Consider the following 14,529-nt stretch of genomic DNA (forward strand, 5'->3'; position numbering starts at 1 on the left):
AGTAATTTAGTGTATGCATAACTGTATACACGAGTATGTGTGTCGCAACATGTTCTGCGCGCATATGTGTGCGAGTATGTGAGCAGCACGCATTCGCTTCTTGCTTTATGCGCTCTCGACGCATTGTTTGCATGCCTGTGCGGGCTTTTCCTGAGCTTACAAGGTTGCAAGCGAGCGATTGACGGCTTACAGTGAATTCAAATGTCAAAATTATAAATTTTTCCTCCACCATATAATGCATGCACTTGCACTTACATATGTGTGAATTTCTACATCATGATTTTAAATTTATTTTAAGCAATTAAAGCGTTTAAATTTAATAAGCCAAAGTATGATATTCAATGGAAGACAATTAATGTTTGTACACAATATACTTCGTTTTTATTAATCGAAATATTTATGCGACTTTTGTGGTTTCTCGGCGAAAAACTGCGACAAGTAATGTTCACAGAGTTCTCTTGAAGCCAGCTTTACTCCATTAAGTGAGTTCTGCATTGACCGAACAAATTATAATGGACTATGTGGTGGAAGACTTCCCAGCCAAGCTCTCCCAGTTTTTGCCGAGTCATTTTTTTTGGTTTGCTTCCTTCAATCTCATAAGTTATTGATAGTAAAATGTAGAATAAATCAATCTACCAGGCTGAAACAGCTCACAGTGGATGAATCCTTTCCAATCCCACCAAACACTCAGCACAACCTTTCGAGGCATCAATCCTGCTTTGCGACCATTTGTTGAGCTTCACCACGCTTAGAGCATGATCTTTTTCGCACATTTTTGTCTTGTTTAATCCACTTTTCATCTCATGTTACCATTCGCTTCAGAAATGGTTCAATTTCATTTCGTTTCAGCAAAGAATCGCAGATGTTAATTCGGTCCATTAAATTTTTCACAGACGATTCACGTGGTACCCAAATATCGAGGTTCTGTTTGTAGCCAGCCTTTTGAAATGGTATAAAACCGTTTGATGATGAATGTCAAATTCCTTAGCAATGTTATGGCTGCTTATCTGACGGTCCTGGTCAATATTTTCCATAATTTCATTGACATTTCAATGATAGGGTCGACGACATCTATTGACAAAATACGAAAATATTTTAATTTTCGTGCGTTTTTAAAAGCAGAAATCATACTACTTTTGCTTGAGTAGGCTTCACGAACAGTCACCAACTGGCTTTTAATTTTGCATTCGAAAGTTTGCTCGAACTACTCACACTTTCCTTTCTCAAAGTTTCTATGTACACTTGTATGCACTTTTGTGTGCTGCCAGCTTATCGCCATGGTTTCTCTTGGCTGCGTTTCACAATTTTTTCCCCAACTAAATACTCACACTAACACTAACACAAACTGGGAGCTAACACATGCACTGAGAGCGTTTGCGGGAAAATTTAGATCGCAACTCGGTACAAAACTGAGTTTATTTTAATAATATAATGAAATAAATATGCATTAAATACAAATTGCTAGCAAAACTTTCACTTTGATATTATTCTTACATTATTTAGATTGCTACAGTATTTTTTCCGATGTAGAACGAGTTAAAATGGCGTTCAGCCAAACTATTCCAATTTACTTATGATTCTTGCAAGTGCTTTTACTTATATTATTTTGTGTGTATGTGTGTGTGTGTGTGTGTAGGAGTGCAATATTCTTTGCCCACAACTTGCAATTCCATTTAAGCGCTAATGCAAGCCATAAATGTGTGTCTGTGGCTGCTTGGCGCCTTCCATAAGTGAGTAATGTTTGCAACTTAACTGCACATTATGCTTATCCTATCTATTGGCATTCGCATGCCGTTTATGCCATTTGTGCATGCACATACATGTGTGCTTGTGTGCCGCTCAGAATGGAACTTCATGTCTGACACGCTAAGGAATTCATAAAATGTAATTTAATAAGCTTGGAAATTTCCGCATCAAACGATCCTTGAGCATGTGGTAACCAGGGATATGAATTTATTTCAATGTATACGGTGCTCACTAAATCGAATCATATTCACTTTTCCCGAAATAGTGGACCGCAATGGAATTAAAGCGACGCGCACAATAATATATGTAAATGTAATCTTCTGATAATCTTCCAGCATGCAAACACTAAGAGACCAATTCTTTGTACATTTATTTGCAAAATCGATTTTTTTACAAAAAGTGCGCGTGGAAGAAACTTTTGATTGAGACATCTACCCACACTAACACACGTTTCAGTTAAGGACACCATGTTTATAACTGTATTATGCTTATATACAATGAGGCTTACATAGCCACCATAAGGCTTATAAGTGAATTAGACATTACGTATACGCAGTGGCAAGCGGCGAAGTTTGTGGATTTGCTTAGCCTGCTTGCTTGATTGTTTCCCTGGTCGTTATCATCTGTTGTCGTTGATCTTTGCTTTGGCACACATGCGCTTGCATTCAGTCACATTGCACATTGTTGGTTTTACTAATATTATCATGTACATACATGGCTTGCTACCGCTCTCCCCCTCGAGTAGTTATTGCTCTCCTGGAGGTTCGTTAGTCCTTTGTACTCGCTTTACTAGGTCCACAGCGCTCTTTATGGTTGTTGTTGCTGTTGACATATTGTTGTTTCCACTTTAAATATTTACCTTGAGATCCCTTAGCTAATGGCTCTAATGTGGCCGCTCTGTGCACATGTTGTTGGCGTTGTTGTGTCTTCTTACGACCGAAGTTGTCGCTGCGCTTTACGCATGCTGCTCAAGCTGCGCCGTTCAGCTTAACCTGCCCCTCACTACCGCTGAGGCTGTCATTTCTTTGCTGCTGTCTTTGTTTGCTTAATTTAACTTGAAGTTTAAGTTAAATAACTTGAATAAACATTTAGGTAATGTTTTTGCATTGTTACTCGCCTTGTATGCAATGTAATAGGCTTCTGGCCATTTCAGTTGTTGTTGTTGTTGTTGTGTGCTGGTTTTATGCGTTGTTCTCTGCTGCAGACAAGACAAAAGTAGATAGTGTTGTCAGCTGTTAGTTAACTGTTAAAAGTAACATACTTGTGCATGAATCATATCCACATACCTATGTATGTATGTATATGAGTGCGTATATTCATTAGGGCGGCACTTAAAGTGAAATTAAGCAGAAATTTCTCATGAATTCCACAGTAGCCTCTGCCTATGGATGAAGGTGTCTTCAAGCTCACATCGTCTTAAAGCAAAGCATGCGTTAGGCACGTCAATTATACTTCATTCTACGCAAACCACAAAAAAGAAACAATCAAAGCACTATGGTACGTTGCAGACTTAATGTTGCTGCGCCAAAGTACGAGTTTGTTTATGTAAGATGTCATGCTAATATATGTATTTGCAGCTGCCTTACACACAATATTACAAGTGTATGAGTGTGCGTTGATGTAGGCATGCGTGCTGCTAGTGATGTCTGTTTGCAGCGGCTAAGAAAAGGATTGGCGAATTGTTGGAGCCGAGAGTTTAGTGTATCAACAGAGTGAAGTTTGCGTTGCTTTTGAGCTTTATGCCAACATTTGCGGGTTGTTTGGCTTAAGAGCCCGCTTTTGCTTACTTCACACACACATTTGCATTTATGCGCTTACAGCAGCGGCACTTGTTGTCTGTTTTCTTATTAAGCTGCTGTGTATACATTGTCCCGGCTTTTGTTATGCTGGTAGCATTATTTATACACTCGGCACTCCCCGTTCCTCCTCCCTCCTACAAGGCTGGCTACTCAAATTTTGCTTTGTGCTCGGTGGCCGGAATCAGTACATGGAACTTTGAGCGATTTTTGCATTTCGCATTTTGTCATCAAGCATGTAAAGCCGACAACAGTGGAATACATAAATAAATGCTTGTAAATATATGTGCAGAACACCGCAGCCATATCCAAATCCAAATGCACAGAATTAGTATACATATATACTACATACACCGTATATGTGCCGTGTGTATTTTTATGAAAACCTCACTTGCAGGCGTGCATGCAATGGCACTCTGTTCAAGCAGAAAGACAAGTACTCCCGAATGTAGGCCATGTTGCGCAGTGAGCACTTCTGCAGCGAGCCTAAGCTCAGCTCAAATGTCAACATCTTGAGGTTTCGGCTTTCAGCTTTCTATGGCTTTTAGGATTTTTAAAAGACTAATTCTGCTTAGTGGGTTTTTATTTATTCTAAAAGAACAGAACAGAACATTTGTTGACAAAAATTTTAAGCTTTGAGCTTTGCAGCCGGTTCAAACTAATATTAATTTATATGAATATTGCACATAAAATATGTATCTAAATGAAAACTCAGCTCAACTCATCACATACGATTCCATGCATATGTTTTTCCTTTAATAAATTTCCATGTTGAAATATGAGTAATTATGCATTAGGGTGTTCCTTTTTGTTACGCTGTATCTAGTACCTTATTTCAGTTGGGTTAATATGTAAAAAACCACAAATAATACATTGAAATTGATTATTTTCTGCATTAAAGAGAACCATAGTGTACGCTGTATCTCCTTATAAGAAAGCTTAGTGATAATATCGCTGATTTTGAAGAATTTCATCTCAATTGAGGAAGCATAGAAGTTTGTTCAAAATTTATACAATACTGATAACTCCTGGACGTCAGTTCTGGAAATAATTCTACAATGCATTAGACAGTATGAACACATTCAAAGCTGGGACTACTCACCTTATTTTCTAACGTTGCCACTTCATATTTTAGCGTATTGATCCATTATTCACTTTATCGACCCAATCTTGTCTTCACTTCCGTTATACCTTTTGCGCTTCCGTTATAGACTTGTTTGCCTTGCACATTGCGACAGAGTTAAATGAAAATTTTTTTTATTAAATTTTGTTTGATAAAAAAATTTCACAAAAGAATTGAACATTGGGAAAGTGGAAGCCTGCATGCGCACTTCAATACTCTGTTGGACAAAATTCATTAAATAATCATTATTTCGATTTTGTTTAACACAATACATATTGCATGTTCGTTTCGCTTTGTGTATTTTGCAATTCTAAAAGCTTACGTCTATGTACTTAATCTGTATCTGCGCTGAAGATGAATAGGAGACCAATGAAAGAATTGATACTATCTTCCTCAAAGAAACGTCTGCATAAATAATAGGATAGTTAGCAGTGGGCTCCAGTGAATGAAACTTTTCATTTTGAAATTGTCCGTTTTGTGTTTAGGATTAGCATATTTATCCGTTCAATAGTTATTAATACTTACATAACGTTCAAGACTTAGCCATAATTCACTTTCAATTTGTGGCTTGTATTTTAATATTATCCATATTATTTATCCACTATATAACACTTTGAATTTAGATAATATATTTTCCCCAACTGATCATTAAGTTCCAGCCGATTCCCGATTCCCGAATCCATAAACCATGACTGAACCATAACCCGTCTACACTATTCACCATTAGCTCTAATATCTCACCAGTCACTAAATTATTAATTGTTTTCTTCACTTATGCACTTTTAGTTGTTTTTGTAGTAATTTTATAACCGTTACACACCAGACAGTTGACACTAGACACGCTTTGATAAGCACTGGGGCAGCAGGGGTCTACTATGTGTCGTTTGAACTATCTCCTGCGGCACTAGTACTTAGAAAAGCGATATTAGCGAAATATAAACCACTTAATTGCATAATTTTCCGACAAAAACGACTTTCACCATTTCAATATATTTTACGATGATCACAGAAGGTTTAAGGCATTATCATAATGCTGAGCTGAATAATCATCTGTGTCTGCAAATACAAAACATAAATGGTTAAAAGAAGGTTTACTATGTAAATATTCAGAATATTAAAGATCGTTTTGAACGATATGAAAATGCTCTAAATTAATGATATGAAGAAGGAAAGTAGCTATTACTTAGCATATGTTGTAGAATATTACGTCTGATTTGACAGTACGCTGCATTTTTCTAAATAATACACAAGTGCGACAAATAAGTAGGAAGCTAGTTCAAATGTATTCATGACTGCATTTCCATATACTACTATAATCGAGGAATGCAAAGAAAATTAAGAATACCACTTGTCGTCCATATCACTTTTGCTGCTCGCACTCGCTCTTAAAGTCAAACTAGCAGCGAACGAATGTCCGACAGGAAGCTTGAACTTGAGAAACAACACACTTAATGGTGGCTTCCCTCTCAACAAAAGCGCATCGAGCTATTGTAAATTCCAAGTGCTCAACAACAGCTGAATAATCAGCTTCATAGGCTAGCAAATGAGACTAGGCGAGCGATAAGCACACTTTCCTCCTTACATACATACATACATAAGTAGAGGGGAGCAAATATGACATTATTTCATGTTTGTCTGCTTGTGGCGTAGTCGCGTAGTAATATTCTATTTAATTATTGCCATATTTATTAAATTTAAATTGGCTTAATTGACCCTCTAAAAAATGTTTCGTCGCTTTCTTTCAGAAATATTTTCTGTTTGTGTTCACGCTCTTTGCTATTTTCGGTATTCTACTTTTCGGTTTCACATACTATACATACTACATGCATGCATTCTTACATAGGTTCAGAAATTTCGATAATACACCATAAGTATATATATAAAATCGTTGGCAATCGACCATACACACACATAGCATTTATGGCTTCATTCTACGGAACGATCTTGCCTCTCGCTTGATGTACTTACATACATCGATCAATGCATTGGAGCAATCTAAGAGTCTACAGATACACTCTAGTTCGGCATAAATAAGTTCAGAGATTGTGTCATACAACTGCAAATCTTCTCTAAATTTTGTGTGCAATATTGCTTTACGATTGGCTGAGGGTCTTTCACACTTATTGGCATTCTCTTGTCTTTTCTATATTTCGCTGGTTACTGCCAATCAACAGTTTAACCCTTTTGAACTCAGTGAAAGGTCGGGAACGTGCGTAGGTATTTAGCTTTCGACCACAAATTGCTCAATTGAATTTTGTCGTTAATTGAATTGAGCAACGTTACATTGTGTCATTTGATCGTGAGTGATCGTTAGTGATCGTTTTTAAGTGGAAGCTACGCAAGGCCATTCTACGCTATTATAAACGTAGCATCAATATTTTACACATTTACACGCTTTAATGACTCATGTCATGTTTGAATATTCATTATGAAAAATAAATTGAAAAAATTTCTTTATGAAATCATGCACTTTCTTCAGACTTCTTTTTTTTTATTAGCTGACTGTTTTTTAAGTCTCGCCTTTTGTAAAATATCATTTTAACGTTCGAGGCTTTTTATGGCCTAAGTGTATTACTTTTTTTCATAATAGTATATATTTTTAGAGTGGGGAATTAAGTAAGCGAATTATATAAACTAAATCAACGAAGCTGATATAAATAAATTGGAGTACAATAGGAAGATGATATACCCTTCCCATGTATCCAGTTGCTCTCCAACAATAGATTCAGCTGAAGTGCTGTGCTATAACTACTATTTGTATTTTAAAACATAGCATATATTAAATGGACCTAGAAGAAAAGTGGCAAAGTTAAGGTGTGAAATGTTCATAAGAGACTGAGGCTAATCACAAAAAGCAGTGGCCAAAAGAGGTAGAAACAAAAAGCAGTTCGAGAGAGCAGAATGCAAATGAACAAATTTCTCCATTCAGACGTTTTTTAAATAAACTTGAATTTAAAATTGAGAAGATTTGAAGCCTTGTCGATAACTTAAAACACTCAGCAGTTGTGTGCAAATAAATTGACACCTGCGAGCTGACAAATATGCGACCAAACACTCGTCCACATACAAGAAATCATGCATGAATAACTGTGTTCAGATGCCCGAGCCCCACACATACACATACGTATCATCCACATACACCCACTAACGGGTACTTAACTGCACACATGCGAGTTTTATAACAACGAACATGCAAAGAATCACCGACTGCTCGAAACGAGTTTACCTTCCATATTTGTTGAAAAAAGTTTGCTCCACAGCAAATAAGTACGGGAAGGTAAGTGGAATTTCCTGCAAAGTGAAAAGTCAGCTCGTTAAAGGGAACTGTTGAATATACTCGAAGCGCACGCATATTTCGGGGTGTGTGCTCAGCACACGCGTAGAAAGACAGCCGGAGTATGAGTAACTCAGCCAGTATTGAGAGTTGCAGTGAGAATTTGGAAAGGTGAAATTAAATATAAACAGGAAGCTTTTGTAGGCGAAATTGAAAAAAAACTTGAAGATAACATTTAAAAAAAAATATATGAAATAAAATCGATTAAGACGCTGATATTCGTAAAGTTTTGGAAATAACAAGGGATTGGACACTCAAGTATATTGGATACCTGATATTCTCTTATAACTTAAAAGACCATATGAAATTAATATAATCTATAATCAACCAAAATTTCCCTCAAAAAACTGCATTCGAGGTACAATAACCGCAAATGTTTTATTTTTCAAAATATTCCTTATCACCAAAGGAACCTTTTCATCAGCAAAAATAGGGGCCAACTAAAAGCTGACTCAAACCTGAGGCAGCGTCAAACCCGAGCAAGTCAAAGGCCAATTTGGTATCTGAACTTTAAAATGGTTGGTGCTTTGCTTCAGGGTTCCCAATCAAACGCTGTGTACTCCATGGTCCCTACACACTCACACATACGCGTAATCTATTGTAAAAGGTCGTATGTGTTTTTATTGTTTTTTCATTTGCGTCAACCCCACCACAACAGTTGTCGAAATTTTCGATTTCGATTCGCAAATGAGATATCAACAATTTAATTTTCTACATCAAGTAACCCAATTTTAGTTGCTGCAGGCATGCAATTACCAACTGAGTTACTTTTGGAATGCGACGAACGGATGGGGAACGAGACTAATGCGCACACGATCGAATAAAAGCCAAAATTCCTTGTTGTGGCAATGAGTCGACAAACGCATCACTACAGTCAATAAAGGAAATTCGCCAACACACGCCCATTATGCAACGTAAATACCATTAGTAAGTGAGACATGAAATTAAGCTTCGCACAATGTACAATTTTTTAAAATCATAAAGAGAACATGAGTTTACCCAAAGCCTTACATTCATTTCATCTGCAAATATTTCCTATTTGACACATAATTATTGGCAAATATTTTTTCTGATTGAGGTTCCAAAATATGGAATTAAAACTCAAAGGACAATTCTGTAAAAGCAAAGCCACTTTTGGATAAATAGAGGTTAGTTTGAGTAAAAGGTATCACTATAATGAGCCTGGATCAACATTAATTTCCTTTACTTAGTAATATTCGCAAAATAAATGGTCACAAAGGTGGTCCGTGGTGTCAATTCTAAGCACTTCTTGTTTATTATGGACATTATGCTGAAAAATGGCATTCAAAATTAATTCTAATGATAAACCTGAGAATTCACGACTCTTGTCAACTCAAAATCTCTTAAACCTCTTCCTAGCTTTTTGCACATGGCGAACCTACTGACACGAATTTACTGGCCTACAACGGTCACAATCGCTGAGACAAGGATTTAATAATAAATTCCCAATGCCGCACTGATAGTTTTATTATAAAAATCACAAGAACTGTTAGTCCGGCTACAAATCCTTTCAGTATAACTGGCATACCTGTCCACATATTTGCTTATTTTTATAAGATGATGACTTGATGTCGGGCCGTTGACAAGGTGAACAACGATTGGTGACAGCAAAGCTAACAAATACGGCAAATCCTCATATATGTATGTGTACGTATGTATGTGCGCATGTGTATGCAGAACACTCTTAAATAAATTACACATCAAACACGAGCAACAACCAAACTACAAACAACAACTGACATTACCAACACTTGAAGAGTAAATCGCTTAGGACGACAACAAGGACAATTCCGACATAACTTCATATGACGGAATATGTGAGCATGTCCTGGCAGAAATATACAAAACATATATCCACCACAAAAATATTTAAATGCATATAAATAAGTTTGAAGAGTCCTTGTAGGAAAAAGTGAGCGCTTCAGACTTATATCGAGTTCAAAACTCCAACAATTACCCCAAACATTTTCCACACCAAATGCTTACTGCTGTGTCTTGAAGAATGTTGGACTGGACTAGACTAGGACAATGCAAATTAGTTATGCAACTAAGCGCCAAGCAGTGTATAGCACTTTCCTGCTGGGCTTGAAGAATATGTGCTGTAAGGGTATATTATACTATATGTAGCGCTAAATGTGTGTGAGAGTGTGTATGAGTACGTGGAACACAGCTAACTGTAACTCAGAATATGCATAAGTAATGTAATCACCTAACGAAATAATAACTGCTTTTGTAGAAAGTAGCAAAGTACCGTTGGCGATGTTGTTGCGCTTTCCTTTGATTTAGTTGTAGTTGCCACGGCTTGGTGAGAACGCTGTAATGAAAATTTCGGAAGAAAGGACAATGGCACATCACCAACACCGAGGCCAACAATAATATCTGCATACTAGTCATACGCGCAAGCCGTAATTTTCTACACCCTTTATTTAATTGCAAAAAATATTACTGAAATAAATTTTCATAAAGGTCCCAAGCGGCTGAAGATTTTCATTAGGGGCCTTTTCCTGCCAAAAGTACGCAACGCGGTCTGACATTGCCTATGTGGGCCAAAACTTTTTATGACGTGAAATTTTTCTGCGATTTGAACCACCGTAAGGGCGCCTATAACTCCCTAATCACCACAAACAAATGAGAGGGTTGAAGAGGTTTTATTTTCATTTTTTCCATTTCCATTTTCAAGAAAACGTAAAATAAATTGTTTCAAAATCGGCTATATTGTCGTCGGTATGGGCACGTATTGTTTTCTTTTCTCCGTTTCATTATGAATTTTTATAATAATTTGCAGGAAAATTGCTTTTGAAAAAAGTTAAAGGTGGAACGCGGAAAAGGCGCAAGGTGCGCGAGCAAAGAGAAAAATTCTATATTAAGAAATAAATGCAAATTACCTTTAATAGCTGGTAGTCGGGTTGCGTGGCGGAAGATCGGCAAGTAACGACGGTGAATACCGTAAATGCTGCCCTGCACAAGCACACAGTCTTTGCAATTTGCATGAACACAAATTAAGTGGAATGGGCTATCATAACGGGAGTATAGATGCATATGCATGAAGATATATGTGTAAGCAGAGTATTATATTGTTGCAAAAAGAAAATCCGAAGACAGCTACTCGCACGTCGTCATTGGTTTTTATTTATGCTCCGAGTTATGAAAACAACTCATTTATGCATATCCACTTACAGTTGCAGCTAAATGTGTTGGGATATTTACAATCAACTTAATTTTAAGAATACTAATCGTTTCACTACAAGACATTTGCCACGTTATGGCAATTCTTGTTTGCTGATATTAGAAGATTTTCGATGATTTGGAGAAATATTAGGTAGTCGAAAAAATATTTTCGTATTTTGTCAGTAGATGTCGTTGTAGTCGTATATCTCCAGTGCTACCAACCATATTGTATCACACCATACAATGTTGGAAAGGCGAGATCTTAAGCTTCATTTAACCAAAAAAATTAGATTGGGGGAAGTTGAAAAAAAGCTGCAGGTGTTCAAAAATGACTGAAAATATTGAAGAAATATTTTTTGAGATTTTTAAATAAAAAAGGGAAGAATGCCACGCAAGCCACCAATGAAATTTCTGAAGTTTACGGAGACGATACTGTATCAGTTCGTGTAGCACAACAATTGTTGATTCGTTTCTGTTCTGGAAATAACGATGTGAAAGATGCACCTCGCACTGGTCGACCTATCGTTGAAAAAGCTGAGGAAATTATGAAAAAGTTTGACCATGACCGACACATTAGCAGCAATGACATCGCCAAGGAACTTAAAAATTATCATCAAACGGGTTTGAACCATTTAAAACAGGCTGGCTACAAAAAGAAGCTAGATGTTTGGGTACCACATGACTTGTCTGCGAAAAATTTAATGAACCGAATTAACATTTGCGACAATAATGTGCGAAAATAGCATGGTCCAAGCATGGTGAAACTCAACAAATGGTCGTGAAGACAGAATTGACGCCTCGAAAGGTTATTCCGAGTGTTTGGTGGGATTGGAAAGAAATCATCCACTATGCGCTGCTTCAGCCTGGTCGAACGATTTATTCTACATTTTGCTGTAAACAACTGATGAGATTGAAGCAAGCAATCGAAAAAAACGGCCAGAACTGATCAACAGAAAGGGCTTTGACTTCCATCAGGGCAACGCTAGTAAACACACATCTTTGATGACTCGGCAAAACCTGGGAGAGCTGGCTGGGAAGTTTTGATGCAACCACCATATAGTCCGAACATTGCACCATCGGACTATAATTGGTTTTGGTCAATGTAGAACTTCCTTAATGCAGTAAATTTGGCTTCAAGGAAGCGTTTGAAAATTACTTGTCGCAGTTTTTGCCGAGAAACCAGAAAACTTTTACACTGATGGAATAAAGCAAGACCGAAATGGTACATTTTAGGTTCATTAAAGCGCATTATAAACATAGAAAAAATTTGTTGAAATTTGATTAGAAATACGAAAAGACTTTTTCGACTATCGAATATATCAGAGTGTCATATGTTTGAAACATTCATTTCAGCTCAACTTAACTCAAAGCCACCTAAATCTCTTTACTCGATTTGATATTCGATGCTATCGCATGCGCTTATGTGCAAACATACATCCCACAACCGGCGTTATGGTATTTTTAGGCACACAGCTATCGCTAATATAATCAATGAATGTTTGCCAACAGTTCGCACCTATTTTAATGCACATTTTTCAATGGTTAGGAAAACTGATATTAACATATGGCATTTTCAAATATGAACTTCGAATTGAACTAATTTCCTGAAATAATGCTGCTTTGATCTATTCTAGCAAGAGCTCAAGCATAAACGAACATTTGGTATTACTCATGAAACGGAATGCGCCCTGAATATACATGTACATATGTATGTATGTGTGTATAAAGATATGCGAGTTCACATCATAATTGCCTTGCTGATTTTTTGAATGCCAAGCACAAGTTTTATTGCATTAAATTTTTGTCAATTAAACGCTGCTCAAGCCACATATGAACACACGAACACAAACAAGCATACATATGTATGTATGTGTCAATATTGTTTTCTTGTGTCAGTGTGCAGCTATTCATTGAGCAAATTACCAAGATCTGAAGATCTGGCTTGAGTATGCCACGAATGTTTGCGGATATCCGAATATGCCACATAATTATGTGTCTACGAATGTAATGTAACCGAAATAAAGTTTAATTACAAATGAGCGCTGTTTTTTCGAACACATCATTCGTACGTACATACATACGTACATACATTATGGTCCATGGCAGCAAATATTACAGTGATATGGGAATGTTGGCACATGCTTATCGCATTGACGAACGCCGCCTCGGAAAGTAACAAAATAACACTGCAAGCAGACTAAATAATAATTATAACTAAATGTGTTTGTAGGTAAGTGTAGTATGTATGTTGGAGAACATTTACTCGCGATTAAAAATATATTTTTTTTGGCACACAAATAGAGAGTTTGAATGCCATTGGAATTTAATAATCTTTTAAAGTATGGGACTCACCTAAGTTCCGTAGTGTTGCCTCCATCAATATCACCAATGTTCCAGTAGTATACTTGTATTATCCGATATTGATACCGCATTTGAAGCTATCACGTGTGCAAACCAAAAAGCAATTTTATAGTAATATCGAGCAGCTTACACGAGACAAAACCGCCACCGCAGCACCGGCCAGCTGGCCCAACTGCCCGATTATTGCCCAAGCAGTGCACCCCAGCACCGGTTGGACCGAACTGCGAGCGCCATCGGCTTGTGGCGATAACGACTATCGCGTATTTCTGTTGAGGTCTTAACCCCGTGGCTCATTAAACGTTCGTTACGCGATCGCAAATGAAATTCGGCTCCCGATCGGTATGCTTGATCGGCCAATTATAGTTTAATGAAGCATAAATAGCTTCAGTAAGCCGCTTACTGTAAACAGCATTTAAATTTTAATATTTCGAAACTAAATTTCAAATCTCGTTCCTTTTATTTTAAAAATCTATGTGTCTTCTATCACTTATTATTTACTTTTTTTCTTGCCACCAACTCGCGTACTTCATCACCGATTGAGCTCGACTTTGCAACTGATCAGAATCGCGATCATCCGCCCAAAGTTATTAATGTTTTGTGTTTTTGTGAGAATTGAAGCTTCATGCGCTTGCGCGTCTGGGCATTATTTCCCCCGCATGCCTTAGTCCGCCACCAATTGACCAGCATCGCTAATAAGTCACCACCATAAAGCAGCCAGAATAAAAATTGAAATCGTCGAAGCAACAGAGCTCAGCAACAACAATATACAGAACTGAAACTGTAGGGGAAATTTTGCTGCCCGTTGTATTGGTATAGAGGAGAAAGCCGACATGAACTAGCGTGCACTAATACCAGCTCAACTGCGTTCGCTTTTGCTTTCACAGTAATATATAGTATACACACACACACACTTGCAAATAGTACATATGTGAATAAATATGATTACGCGGCCATAATTTTATCTCAAAACGTCATGAAAC

The 14,529-nt window shown here is 37.2% G+C and overlaps 1 long non-coding RNA gene across 4 annotated transcripts; it reads right to left on the reverse strand.

Moving 5' to 3' along the window:
* Nucleotides 1–1,373: 1,373 nt before the first annotated feature.
* Nucleotides 1,374–14,112, reverse strand: LOC126767721 (uncharacterized). Of its 4 annotated transcripts, none has more exons than XR_007669152.1 (4): nt 13,541–14,112; nt 4,645–5,721; nt 3,033–4,583; nt 1,374–2,944 (listed from the first exon to the last, which is right to left on the reverse strand). It is a non-coding gene; the product is annotated as an uncharacterized LOC126767721 (long non-coding RNA). The 4 variants fall into 4 exon arrangements; XR_007669151.1 differs by having other exon boundaries at nt 1,374–2,941; nt 3,008–4,583; XR_007669150.1 differs by having other exon boundaries at nt 3,008–4,583.
* Nucleotides 14,113–14,529: the final 417 nt, after the last annotated feature.

The sequence above is a fragment of the Bactrocera neohumeralis genome, chromosome 2 (assembly GCF_024586455.1).
Source record: "Bactrocera neohumeralis isolate Rockhampton chromosome 2, APGP_CSIRO_Bneo_wtdbg2-racon-allhic-juicebox.fasta_v2, whole genome shotgun sequence".
Taxonomy (NCBI): domain Eukaryota; kingdom Metazoa; phylum Arthropoda; class Insecta; order Diptera; family Tephritidae; genus Bactrocera; species Bactrocera neohumeralis.